Source organism: Pseudophryne corroboree, chromosome 9 (genome assembly GCF_028390025.1).
Source record: "Pseudophryne corroboree isolate aPseCor3 chromosome 9, aPseCor3.hap2, whole genome shotgun sequence".
In the NCBI taxonomy this organism is placed as follows: domain Eukaryota; kingdom Metazoa; phylum Chordata; class Amphibia; order Anura; family Myobatrachidae; genus Pseudophryne; species Pseudophryne corroboree.
Window position 1 is genome coordinate 266,594,712 of NC_086452.1, and position 13,241 is coordinate 266,607,952.

Below are 13,241 nucleotides of genomic sequence, written 5' to 3' on the forward strand. Positions count from 1 at the left end.
TAGCTTATTTTTTCTAAAAACATGTAAACACATACATTCACACACTAAACATCCACATAAAATTATGCTATTTACATTTATGTCAGGCACAGTTTACACATCTCTTGCACTTCTTTAAAAACAAACATGGTAATGTCCAATTATGCCTACAAAGTGTTATTGAGGTATTCTTTGCAGACTTAATTGGTCATGCACACAATCAATCATTACACTAATTGGATTTTAAATTGAGGGACGCTTGTTGAGTTTGAATTGCAAGGTGTCATCTAAATTAAGAAAAAAACCCCATTGCTGTGCGTTTGTTCGCAAAAACCTTAGCACATTTAAGAGGAATGTGTAAATCTACAATGAAATCGGATTTTAACGATGAGGTTTGTGCGTATGCGATGGATTCGCATTAATGCGTTGTAATTTGGCATACACCTACTTTGTGTAGTACTGCGTACGAAATTGCAAATTTACGTTGGGGGCGGATGTTCGCAAATTTACAACATATTCGCAACTTTGCAAATATGTTGTGCGAACGAAAAAATTAGCGAATAACTCGGAATGAGGGCCATTGTGCAGAAATGTGTGTGTAGATATGGTATTCCTAGGATTAGAAACAAAGTGATAGCTGAAACTGGACTATTGTGGTCATAGACACTGACACTAGTGTTACGTAGCATCGGAACCTCTCCCAGATCCCCACTTATCTAATCACCCTCTTTGAAATTTTTGTTTTGTTTGTTGATGTTTTTTTGGAAGACAACCTCATGTCATGATCCATCCGCACCATGTTCTGAAATACACCAATGAGGTGACAGTACAGTACCTTATCAAGGAAAGCCAACATTTGAGAACTTAGCAAAAGAACTTGAAACTGTTGATTCCTGATATGCCAACTACTGTCTTGATTGTGAACCAAGAGACTGTGTGATTATTCTTACGCTTAGGTTGCCTAATAGACAGGTGGGAAGGACCGTACCAAGTTTTGTTGATGGCACGATTTCAGTGAAAGTAGCTGAGAAACTTAAGTCCACTACTCCCATTGCAAGAAAGTCGTTAGTCCGGAAGGAGCTCGTAAAAGGGAGTGAAATCGCAGAAATATCACTCGAGAATCTGTTCCGTGAAGACTGAGAGGCGGCACTGTTGAACACTACCTGAGCGTACTAAAGGATTACGAAAAGACCAGGCGTTGTAATGGATTTGCTATTAGCAAGATTTGTTTTGTTCTTTCTTTTTCTTTTGACAAACATTTTTTTCAGGACATTCTATTTTTGTGAGGTTTCCTGAGGTGTCTAGTGTGGGACTGGATCTGGAGAAAGGAGTGATGTCTTTATAGGATCCCATGATCAGCCTATCACTTTGTTTAAAGCCAGCGTATGTTACCTAGGGAGGATACTACCTGAAATAATAACCTTTGTTCAATGATGAAACAGATTTGGTATACGATCCAGAAATGGAAACAATGTTCAGGGGGTGATAGGAAGATATACCATGAAAATTTTATGTCTCTTTCACGACTTGTTCGTGTTTTCTCCCTCTACCCAGCAAAACCTCTATCGAATCCGAACATCAGTATACAAAGACATAGGTACATGTGTGTATGCAACGATCGTTCAGATCAGACATCATAGGCTATAGCACTGTCCCAGCATACTCTATAGGTTGAATGTTGTCCCACATCCAACCAGTGGTCTCACGACCGCCGAGTGGTTATAGAGGATGTCCTGTCCTCTTCCCTGTCTTCCCCAACTATAGTCAATGTGATTTGCGAAATGGATACATACGTCTGTCTAAGTCAGCAATTATTGTTTGAAATATTTTAATTATGTTTACTGTGACAGTTATGTTAGTTTTGTTGACTATCAAAGGGTGGACTGTCGGAGTCAGAAAAAGAAGACAATACAAACCACAGATTGGCGCTTCTAATGGTAGCGTAAGGACGCAATTGACATATATGGATGCACCATGCTTCTTTACCGTACATCATGCATAGAGTCGCACGGTATGCGTGTTGCAGTGTGGTGGGTGTATAAGGCGCAATCACTGAGAAACGCCATAAAGACGCACAGACACATTTCATACAACACATAAATTACACATAGACAAAACATGTCTACACCAGACTTGTATTATATTGTATTTATATAATAGAGTGTAAAACCATATATATATGTAGTATTGGGACGGAACAAGTTTATTATATCATGCTTAATGTCAAAATGGTCAGGAGAATGTGTGGATTAATTTGATAGCTATGGGTAAATTGTAGCACATTGCAATGATTAGTTATGACCAAATGTATGAATATAAAGTCACATTCTAAGAGAACAAGACTTCCTGAGAAACCAGTGGTTAATCCCTGTACCTGCATCTTCAAACTGGACATTGCTTACATATGAACTGACCAACAACACACAATGAATGAGAAACCTCCCTCTCCTGGGCCAATGGAAGGAGACCGGAACCAACAAACTGTTAACTCCCACTGTTTGATATATGCAGTTTTCTAAGGCATAGTCAGGTAGTTGCTGTGAGGAAGACATGGAGGAAAGTTCTATGGGATAGGGTGATGTATACTGGCTGCATCTGTTTCTTTTGTAACTGTTATTCTGTACCACTTACCTAGGCTTATACATGTTATACTGAATGGTATGCTGTACATATGTTATTTTGTATGCATAACTTTTAATATCAAATACATATATATATCTGAGCGTTGGACCTCAGTATACCATGTGTGTGAGTACTTGCTTTCTATTAAGGGTACATAGTGCTGCAACGTTCAGCGCACTATTATTGTATATGGTAATAAGATGCACCTTGCGTCCGCAGTATATATTAACACTGGCATGTAAATGTTTATTTTGAAATAATGGAAATTCACACCGGTCACTGTGAAAAATCAGAAAGGGTGGATGACAGGACAAAGCGCCTAAGTCCAACACCATCCTAGCAGAGGCAATAGCCAATAAAAACACAACCTTAAGTGTAAGACATTTAAGATCCACAGACTCGAGGTTCGAATGGAGACTCTTGCAGGGCATTTAAGACAACAAACAGATCATATGGAGCCACAGGAAAGGACAAAGGAAGGCTGAATCCTTAAAAAACCCAGAGTGAAAGTATGAACGTCAGGAATAGATGCAATTTTCCTCTGAAACCACACCAACAAGGCAGATATATGAACCCTGAGGGAGGCCAGACGAAGGCCTAAATCTAGGCCTTGTTGCAGAAAAGCCAAAAGCCTAGAAGCTCTAAACAAATAGGCATAATAATTCTTAGCAGCACACCATGTGAAATAAGAATTCCAGACCCTGTAATAAATCTGTGCTGAAGCCGGTTTGCGGGCCTCCAACATAGTTTGAATAACCACCTCAGAGAATCCTTTGGCCCTCAGGAAAGAAGCTTCAAGAACCACGCCGTCAAAGCCAATCTGGCCAGGTCCGGATAGACACAAGGGCCCTGAACGAGGAGGTCTGGGAATTGAGGAAGTAGAAGAGGACGCTTGGCAGTGCTAAACTTGAAAACGTATGAGCCTTCAACATAGTTTGAACGACCGCCTCAGAAAAACCCTTGGCCCTCAGGACGGAAGCTTCAAGAGCCATGCCGTCAAAGCCAGACGGGCCAAGTCCTGGTAAACACAAGGGCCCTGAACGAGGAGGTCTGGTCGTTGTGGAAGTAGAAGGGGATGATCTAGCAAGAGTCCCTGCAGGTCTGAGAACCAATGCCATCTGGGCCATGCTGGAGCGACTAGAATAAGTACTGTATTCCTCCTTCTTGCTTGAACTTCCGAAGTACCCTGGGCAGGAGTGACACTGGAGGGAACAAGTCTGCCGTTCGATGGAATTGCCAGTGCATCCACGAACGTTGCTTGAGGATCCTTGATCCGAAGACCAGAACCTTGTGATTGTGTCGAGATGCCATCAGGTCTACGTCTGGTAGGCCCCACTTGTCCACTAGGAGTTGAAAGACTTCCGGATGAAGACTCCACTCTCTGGCATGAACGTCCTGACGACTGAGGAAATCCGCTTCCCAGTTGAGGACTCCAGGGATGAACACTGCCGATATTGCTGGCAGATGGCGTTCCGCACAACGGATGATTTTTGATACTTCCAGCATTGCCATGCAGTTTCGAGTGCTGCCTTGATGATTTATGTACGCCATCGTGGTGGCGTTGTCTGATTGTGCTTGAACAGGCCTGTTCTATACTAGAGGCAGGGCCAGTGTCAACGCATTGAACACCGCCCGCAATTCCAGAATTTTTATCAGGAGGAGAGACTCCTCCCTGGTCCACCGACCCTGGAGAGAGAGTATTGCTCCAACACCATGCCCCAACCCCACAGACTGGCATCCGTTGTCAGGAGGACCCAGTTGGAGATCCAGAAGGGACGGCCCCTGCTCAACTGCTGGTCCTGTAGCCACCAGCTCAGTGACAGACGAACCTTCGGAGTTAAGGAGATCATTTGAGACCTGATCCGATGAGGCAGGCCATCCTACTTGGAAAGAATTAACCTCTGCAGAGGGCAGGAATGAAATTGAGCGTACTCTACCATGTCGAAAGCAGACACCATGAGGCCTGGTACTTGCATCGCCGGGTGTATCAAACCTCTTGGGCGAGAGCGGAAATATCTGATCCTGTCCTGAGGTTTCGAGATTTTCTCTGGAGACAAAAACAATCATTGGTTGTGTGTGTCCAGTAGTGCCCCCAGGTGCACCATGCTCTGAGCAGGGACCAGCGAGGACTTTTTCCAGTTGATGAGCAACCCGTGGGCTTGTAGGAATTGGACAGTCAGTTCCAGATGATTGAGGAGACTCTCTTGGGAGTTTGCCAGGATCAGCAAGTCGTCCAGACACAGCAGGATCCTGATACCCTGACAGTGGAGAAGAGCCGTCATCATGGCCATGACCTTGGTGAAGATCCGAGGGGCCGTGGCCAATCCAAAAGGCAGTGCCTGGAATTGATAATGCAGGTTGCCAATAGCAAACCGCAGATATTGCTGATGCGACATGGCAATAGGTATGTGCAGGTAAGCATCCTGTATGTCCAGAGAAACCATATAGTCTTCGGGTTTCATGGCCAGCACTATACAGCGCAGAGTTTCCATATGGAATTTGGATACTCTCACAAACTTGTTCAATGATTTGAGGTGGAGTATAGGCCGGAAGGACCCATTTGGCTTCGTAACTAGAAACATGGTCGAATAGCAACCCCTGCCTCTCTGAGACAGAGGTACAGGCACTACCACTGCTGTATCCAGGGGGGATTGTACAACCAAGTGAAGAGCTTGCGCCTTTAACGGATACGCAGGGATAACAGTCATGCAAAACTGGCAAGGGGGACATCTCTTGTAAGAGATTGCGTACCCGTGAGACAACGTCCCGCACCCAAGCGTCCGAAGTGGTCTAAAACCAGGCATGGGCGAACTGCAGAAGTCGGCCTCCCACCCTGAGGTCCCCCAGGGGGAGGCCCACCCCTTCATACAGCAGGCTTGTCTTGTTTGGAAGCAGGCTGACGGGCGGCCCAGGTTTGTTTAGATTTAGGCTTAGTGGTTTTGGAAGCACAAGCCTGTTGGGGATACGCCTGACCCTTTGCTTTTCTTGGAGGTCGAAAGGTGGTACTCAGCCTTCGGAACAGAAGGATTAGTATTTGGGAGAGACGCAGTCTTGGCAGTAGGCAAGACAGTCACAATTTTGTTCAGATCCTCCCTCCCCAAATAGGATGTCTCCCTTAAAACGGAGCACCTCCAAGGTCTTTTTGTAGTCTGGGTCCACCTTCCAGGACCTCAACCACATAATTCGATGAGCCAGGATAGATGTAGTAGCTGCCATTACACCTGCATCAGAGGCAGCCTCCTGAATATAGTGGGAGGCTGTGGTAATATAAAACAGATATTGCCTGGCAGTGTCATAAAAATCCTGAGGCAGCTCATCCTCAATTGCCTGAACCCATGCTTCAATACCTTTAGCAGCCCAGGAGGCTGTCATAGTGGGTCTATGTACAGTGCCAGTAAGGGAGTAAATAGACTTCAGGCATCCCTCCACACGCTTATCCGTCGGTTCCTTCAGTGAGGTGACAGTGGTGAGAGGCAGAATAGGTGACACCACAAGACGGGCGACATGAGAGTCCACCGGCGGTGGAGTTTCCCACTTGTTACTCAACTCCGCAGGGGTAGGATAACGAGCTAGCATCTTATTAGAGAGGGAAAATTTATTTCCTGGAGACAACCAAGATTCCTGACGTATGTCAATTAAATGGTCAGAATGTGGTAAGACTACTTTAGCAACCTTCTGACGTTTGAACTTATCAGGTTTCTTAGACGCAGTAGGAGGCTCAATGTCATCATCTATTTGAAGAATTAGCTTAATAGCCTTCACTAGGTCAGGAACATCAACCTGGGTTGTAGATTCCTCATCAGAAGCAACTGTATCAGTGTCTGATGGATCAGTATATTCCTCATCCTCATCGGAAGAATTATCTAAAAGATTAGTGGATTGTGAGGAAGAAATGGCCCATTTAGATGACCCCTTGGTCCCAGAGGAGCGTGGGGTAGACATTTGTCTAACCAAAGATTGATTTAATTGTTGTAATTGAGTAGACAGCGTATCGGCCCAGGGCAGATTAACTACAGGGACAATGTGGCTGCAATGGCACAGGAGGTCCCACAGGGGGCATAAGACGTGTCACAAGTGCAGTCAGACTTGAGAACGCTGCCCAGTGTGGGTCCTGACTGGCCACAGGTGTTGCAGGTTGACTGGGTGTATGGCACTCAGTGCCTGAACTAGCAGCTAAAATTTCCCCCTCAGGTAAATCCGTGGTACCAGTACTGCAGGATGCAGAAGCATCCGCAGATTTCCCGCCCTGTGTAGCAGACATTATAAGGAATGTACAATATAGTCAGAAAAACACAATCAATGCAAATAACCCCCTATGTTATGTGACAGTACACAAAACAGAGGATTTAAGCAGTATGAGGTAACTGAAACACACATTAAAAATACCCAATCGTATATTCTGTGTAACACTATATATATATATATATATATATATATATATATATTATTTATTTATTATGTATAAATTGCAAGTAGCGCTACAAGTGCAATAAATAGTGGCCACTACGACACGCGGCTAATTAGACATAACACTCCAGCTGTATACAGTGGCAGCAACCAGATTTCAAATTAGTCCAATTTCCAATAGGACAAGTTTTAAAATTGTTTTTGATGGTAAATCAGCTGCGCCTTCAGTGTTTAAAATCAAAACGTGACTGTTCAAAGTATCCAAAAATATCGATCAAATGTGCGTACCAGACAAATGAAGAATGTTGGTTTGTAATAAGTGTCTTTAAAGCAGTTTTTTTTTTTTTGTAGTATTCTCCTCCTCCCATAGCGGTTCAGATGTTATGTGGTATGTCACGTGTGTAGAGGATGGAGAAAAATAAGAATTTACTCACCGGTAATTCTATTTCTCATAGTCCGTAGTGGATGCTGGGAACTCCGTAAGGACCATGGGGAATAGACGGCTCCGCAGGAGACTGGGCACATCTAAAGAAAGATTTAGGACTATCTGGTGTGCACTGGCTCCTCCCCCTATGAACCTCCTCCAAGCCTCAGTTAGGACACTGTTCCCGGAAGAGCTGACACAATAAGGAAGGATTTTGAATCCCGGGTAAGACTCATACCAGCCACACCAATCACACGTATAACTCGTGATAGGAACCCCGGTTAACAGTATGACAACAAAAGGAGCCTCTGAACAGATGGCTCGCAATAATAACCCGATTTGTGTAACAATAACTATTTACAAGTATTGCAGACAATCCGCACTTGGGATGGGCGCCCAGCATCCACTACGGACTACGAGAAATAGAATTACCGGTGAGTAAATTCTTATTTTCTCTGACGTCCTAGTGGATGCTGGGAACTCCGTAAGGACCATGGGGATTATACCAAAGCTCCCAAACGGGCGGGAGAGTGCGGACGACTCTGCAACACCGAATGAGAGAACTCCAGGTCCTCCTCAGCCAGGGTATCAAATTTGTAGAATTTTGCAAACGTGTTTGCCCCTGACCAAGTAGCAGCTCGGCAAAGTTGTAAGGCCGAGACCCCTTGGGCAGCCGCCCAAGATGAGCCCACCTTTCTTGTAGAATGGGCTTTTACAGATTTAGGCTGCGGTAGTCCCACCGCAGAATGCGCCAGCTGAATAGTGCTACAAATCCAGCGCGCGATAGTCTGCTTAGAAGCAGGAGCACCCAGTTTGTTGGGTGCATACACGATAAACAGCGAGAAACATAAATTTTCAGGGCCCTGACTACGTCCAGTAACTTGGAATCCTCCAAGTTCCCAGCAGCCGCAGGCACCACAATAGGCTGGTTCAAGTGAGACGCTGATACCACCTTCGGGAGAAACTGAGGACGAGTCCTCAATTCTGCCCTATCCATATGGAAAATCAGATAAGGGCTTTTATAGGACATAGCCGCCAATTCTGACACACGCCTGGCCGAAGCCAGGGCCAACAGCATGACCACTTTCCACGTGAGATATTTCACATCCACAGTCTTAAGTGGTTCAAACCAATGTGATTTCAGGAACTCCAAAACCACATTGAGATCCCAAGGTGCCACTGGGGGCACAAAAGGAGGCTGAATATGCAGAACTCCCTTGACAAAAGTCTGAACTTCAGGCAGGGAAGCCATTTCTTTCTGGAAGAAAATCGACAGGGCCGAAATCTGGACCTTAATGGACCCCAATTTGAGGCCCAACGTCACCCCTGCTTGTAGGAAATGCAGGAATCGCCCCAGTTGAAATTCCTCAGTTGGGGCCTTCTTGGCCTCACACCAAGCAACATATTTTCGCCAATGCGGTGATAATGTTTTGCGGTGACATCCTTCCTGGCCTTGATCAGGGTAGGGATGACTTCCTCCGGAATGCCCTTTTCCTTCAGGATCCGGTGTTCAACCGCCATGCTGTCAAACGCAGCCGCGGTAAGTCTTGGAACAGACAGGGCCCCTGCTGCAGCAGGTCCTGTCTGAGCGGCAGAGGCCAAGGGTCCTCTGAAAGCATCTCTTGAAGTTCCGGGTACCAAGCTCTTCTTGGCCAATCCGGAACCACGAGTATAGTTTTCACTCCTCGCCTTCGTATTACCTTGGGAATGAGAGGCAGAGGAGGAAACACATAAACCGACTGGTACACCCACGGTGTTACTAGAGCGTCCACAGCGATCGCCTGAGGGTCCCTTGACCTGGCGCAATTCCACCTGTGGTCTTTCCCACCGGTTTACCAGTATTTGGAAGACTTCTGGATGAAGTCCCCATTCTCCCGGGTGGAGGTCGTGCCTGCTGAGGAAGTCTGCTTCCCAGTTGTCCACTCCCGGAATGAACACTGCTCTCAGTGCTAACACATGATTTTCCGCCCATCGGAGAATCCTTGTGGCTTCTGCCATTGCCATCCTGCTTCTTGTGCCGCCCTGTCTGTTTACATGGGCGACCGCCGTGATGTTGTCTGATTGGATCAGTACCGGCTGGTTCTGAAGCAGGGGCCTTGCTTGGCTTAGGGCATTGTAGATGACCCTTAGCTCCAGAATATTTATGTGAAGCGAAATCTCCTGATTTGACCACAATCCTTGGAAATTTCTTCCCTGTGTGACTGCCCCCCAGCCCCGAAGGCTGGCATCCGTGGTCACCAGGACCCAGTCCTGTATTCCGAATCTGCGGCCCTCTAGTAGATGAGCCCTCTGCAGCCACCACAGCAGCGTCACCCTGGTCCTTGCCGACAGGGTTATCCGCTGTTGCATCTGGAGATGGGACCCGGACCATTTGTCCAACAGGTCCCACTGGAAAGTCCTTGCGTGGAACCTATCCGAATGGAATTGCTTCGTACGAAGCTACCATTTTTCCCAGGACTCGTGTGCATTGATGTACCGACACCTGTCCCGGTTTTAGGAGGTCTCTGACTAGAGATGACAACTCCTCGGCTTTTTCCACTGGAAGAAACACTTTTTTCTGGTCTGTGTCCAGAATCATTCCCAGGAACAGAAGACGTGTCGTCGGGACCAGCTGTGACTTTGGAATATTGAGAATCCAGCCGTGCTGTTGTAGCACTTCCCGAGAAAGTGCTACCCCCACTACCAACTGTTCCTTGGACCTCGCCTTTATCAGGAGATCGTCCAAGTACGGGATAATTTTAACTCCCTTCTTGCGAAGGAGTATCATCATTTCGGCCATTACCTTGGTAAAGACCCTCGGTGCCGTGGATAACCCAAACGGCAGCGTCTGGAACTGATAGTGACAGTCCTGTACCACAATCTGAGGTACTCCTGGTGAGGGGGGTAAATGGGGACATGTAGGTACGCATCCTTGATGTCCAGGGAGACCATGTAATCCCCCTCGTCCAGGCTCGCAATAACCGCCCTGAGCGATTCCATCTTGAACTTGAACCTTTTGATATAAGTGTTCAAGGATTTTAAATTTAAGATGGGCCTCACCGAACTGTCCGGTTTCGGTACCACAAACATTGTGGAATAGTAACCCTTTCCTTGCTGAAGGAGGGGTACCTTGACAATCACTTGCTGTGAACACAGTTTCTGGATAGCCACCAACACTGCCTCCCTGACAGAGGGAGTTGCTGGTAAGGCAGATTTTAGAAAACGGCGGGGGGGGGGGGGGGGGGGGGGGGACGTCTCGAATTCCAGCCTGTACCCCTGAGATACTACTTGAAGGATCCAGGGATCCACCTGTGAGCCCACTGTGTGCTGAAATTTCTGAGACGGGCCCCCACCGTACCCGGGTCCGCCTGTGAAGCCCCAGCGTCATGCTGTGGACTTACCGGCCGCGGGGGAGGACTTTTGCTCTTGGGAACTGGCTGTATGCTGCAGCTTTTTCCTTCTACCTTTGCCTCTCGGCAGAAAGGATGCGCCTCGAGCCCTCTTGTGTTTATGGGGCCGAAAGGACTGTACTTGATAATACGGTGCTTTCTTTTGCTGTGGGGTAGCCTGTGGCAAAATGTCGATTTCCCAGCCGTAGCTGTGGAAACGAGGTCTGAAAGACCATCCCCAACAGTTCCACCCCTCAGCAAAATATTGTCCCTATCCAGGGTATCAATATTATCCGACAGGGAATCTGACCACGCAGCAGCAGCACTGCACATCCATGCTGATGCAATCGCTGGTCGCAATATAATGCCCGTGTGTTTATATATAGCTTTTAGGGTAGCTTCCTGCCTTCTATCAGCAGGATCCTTTAGGGCGGCCGTATCCGGAGACGGTAGTGCCACCTGTTTTGATAAACGTGTAAGTGCTTTATCTACCCTAGGGGATGTTTCCCCACGTGACCTATCCTCTGGCGGGAAAGGGTACGCTGCCAATAACCGTTTAGAAATTATCAATTTCTTATCGGGGGAAGTCCAGGCTTCCTCACACACCTCATTTAATTCCTCAGATGCAGGAAAAACTACTGGTAGTTTTTTCTCACCGAACATAATACCCTTTTTTGTGGTATCTGGGGTACTATCAGAAATGTGTAATACATTTTTCATTGCCTCAATCATGTAACGGGTGGACCTATTGGAGGGTACACTAGTCTCATCGTCGTCAACACTGGAGTCTGTATCCGTGTCGACATCTGTGTCTGTCATCTGAGGTAGCGGGCGTTTTAAAGCCCCTGATGACATTTGAGACGCTGGAACAGTCACAAGCTGAGTAGCCGGCTGTCCTATGTCGTCAAACCTTTTATGTAAGGAGCTGACACTGTCACGTAATTCCTTCCATAAGTCCATCCACACAGGTGTCGACCCCTCAGGGGGTGACAACACATTTACAGGCATTTGCTCTGCCTCCACATCATTTTCCTCATCATGCATGTCGACACAGCGGTACCAACACACAGCACACACACAGGGAATGCTCTGACAGAGGACAGGACCCCACAAAGCCCTTTGGGGAGACAGAGGGAGAGTATGCCAGCACACACCAGAGCGCTATATACCACAGGGATATCACCTATAAAGAGTGTTTTCCCCATATAGCTGCATATATATATTATACTGCGCATAAATTTGTGCCCCCCTCTCTTTTTTACCCTTTCTGTTGCAGGACTGCAGGGGAGAGCCAGAGAGCGATCCTTCCAGCGAAGCTGTGAGGGAAAATGGCGCCAGTGTGCTGAGGGAGATGGCTCCGCCCCTTTTTCGGCGGGCTTTCTCTCGCTATTTTAATATTTCTGGCAGGGGTTAATATACACCTATATAGCCTCTGGGGCTATATATGGTGTCAGTTTGCCAGCCAAGGTGTTATTTATTGCTGCTCAGGGCGCCCCCCCCAGCGCCCTGCACCCATCAGTGACCGAAGTGTGTGGTGTGCATGAGGAGCAATGGCGCACAGCTGCAGTGCTGTGCGCTACCTTGGAGAAGACAGAAGTCTTCAGCCGCCGATTTTCCGGACCTTCTTGCTTCTGGCTCTATAAGGGGAACGGCGGCGCGGCTCCGGGAACGGACGACGAGGTCGGGTCCTGTGTGCGATCCCTCTGGAGCTAATGGTGTCCAGTAGCCTAAGAAGCCCAAGCTACCACCACTTAGGTAGGTTCGCTTCTTCTCCCCTTAGTCCCTCGGTGCAGTGAGCCTGTTGCCAGCAGGTCTCACTGTAAAATAAAAAACCTAAATTATACTTTCTTTCTAGGAGCTCAGGAGAGCCCCTAGTGTGCATCCAGCTCAGCCGGGCACATAAATCTAACTGAGGCTTGGAGGAGGGTCATAGGGGGAGGAGCAAGTGCACACCAGATAGTCCTAAATCTTTATTTAGATGTGCCCAGTCTCCTGCGGAGCCGTCTATTCCCCATGGTCCTTACGGAGTTCCCAGCATCCACTAGGACGTCAGAGAAATAGGATTTTGGTACCTACCGGTAAATCCTTTTCTCGTAGTCTGTAGAGGATGCTGGGGTCCACATTAGTACCATGGGGTATAGACGGGTTCACCAGGAGCCATTGGCACTTTAAGAGTTTAATAGTGTGGGCTAGCTCCTCCCTCTATGCCCCTCCTACCACTCAGTCTAGAAACTGTCCCCGAGGAGTCAACATACTTCGAGAGAAGGACTTAACACAGATAGTGGTGAGATTCATACCAGCTCACACATACAAGGCACGTCAAGACAACTAGCTTGAACTATTCAGCAACAGCTGAAACATTACTTACCAAGTAACAATGCAGTACTCAACTAAAACAAAGTCGTACTGAACCAAATAACATTTGCAGGAAAACGAAGCGC